General features: G+C 39.4%; 1 pseudogene; it reads right to left on the bottom strand.

Moving 5' to 3' along the window:
• Positions 1-399: 399 nt before the first annotated feature.
• Positions 400-518, bottom strand: LOC145413348 (5S ribosomal RNA; annotated as a pseudogene).
• Positions 519-1,509: the final 991 nt, after the last annotated feature.

Raw genomic sequence — 1,509 nt, 5'->3', positions numbered from 1 at the left:
TGTCATCTACAAATAACAATGAAATAAGACGACTTCAACATTCAGTGAAACTGGACATGATTGATAGTTTCATATATACCTCTATGTTAAATGATAGAGTAATACAAAATTCAGTGCTATACATGAATGAGCAACTTAAAAATAGTTAATGTATGTATTCTTGCACAGGACATACAGAATATCATTTCAACGCTTCTTTGTCTTATAGTTTATTATGTTATGCACAACGAAGGTCTCTTCACTTTTTTGTTGACTTTATCATACTTGATTTTCGAAAAGATATTCATTCATTCATTGCCAGACGCCATGTATCCCAGACGGGGTGGCCAATGGCTTAGAGTTAATTGTTTTTCAGGGAGGGGCACTAATCCTCCACCAACCCCACTTGACACGTAGGGATGCCAACAGCATCTGGTGTTCCCAGGCGGTCACCCATCCAAGTATTAACCAGACCCAACGTTGCTTAACTTCGCTGATCGGACGTGAAGCGGTGTACTCAACGTGGATATATGCTCAGCAAATAGAACACCAATGGACACTAGTTCTGTTTCCTTCACAATCAAGACCTCTCTCACATGAATGAAATCGTCTGTCAGTAATCTGTGGGTGACATTAATTTGGGGGCGGGGGTTATAAAATATAATATCATCGAAAATTTTCAATCGTGTGACGAAGGATGGTGTAATTTTTGGCAACGTGCCCTATACCGTTGCACTAGATTCAAGGTGTCTTTATGCCTGTGTGTATGTGTGTTTTAACTCCTAAGCTTTTGTTGAATTTGAATGAAACGTCCGTGGTGAGTTCGGCCGGTTACATGGAAGATTTCCCACTATATACAATTTCGCACCCAAGATTTTCAGGGGGTCAGCCCCGTTCACACACACACAAAAAAAAAAAAAAAAAAAAAAAAAAATTAGAAATAATGAAAGGAGGGTAGATAGGCGTTGATATCTTAGTACATGTTGCACAATGGACTCTCATCCACAACGCAGTATTTGCGAAGCGTGACTCCTCTAATGATTCTTGTGGGTCAGCCATCCCCCCTCCCCCACCTCCCTTTCAAAAATAAAAAATTATCAGATATAGGGGAAAGTGAGCACATGGACTTTAACGAAATTTCTCGGGTCAGTTTGTCTAGTTCCTTGATAATATCTTCCACTATATTAAGTTTTCCATTTTTTTTTTAGGGGGTTAGCCCCCTCACCAAGTTAAAAATTCTCAAATGTTGGAGAAGCTTCAGATATGCCGTGATATCTTAGTACTAGTTGTACTAAGTATGCGACATTTTGGGAGCCTGGATCCCCCTCCACCCTCATGTTTCTTAGTGGGATCAGCCCCCTCTCAAAAATTAAAACTATCTGAATTACGAGAAGGGTTAGAAAAAAAAAAATTCCTGGTGAGTTTCATCTGGTTACTCCGAAGGTCTTTCTTTACATACAATTGCCCGTTTCTTTACATAAAATTATCCAACCATGAATTTGAGAGGGGTCAGCTCACTCACCAAATTTA

Source organism: Coenobita brevimanus, chromosome 95, assembly GCF_032717465.1.
Source record: "Coenobita brevimanus isolate Jiangsu-jjx chromosome 95, ASM3271746v2, whole genome shotgun sequence".
NCBI lineage: Eukaryota > Metazoa > Arthropoda > Malacostraca > Decapoda > Coenobitidae > Coenobita > Coenobita brevimanus.
Note: the sequence above shows the minus strand (reverse complement) of the source record. Positions and strands in the feature narration are given on the sequence as shown.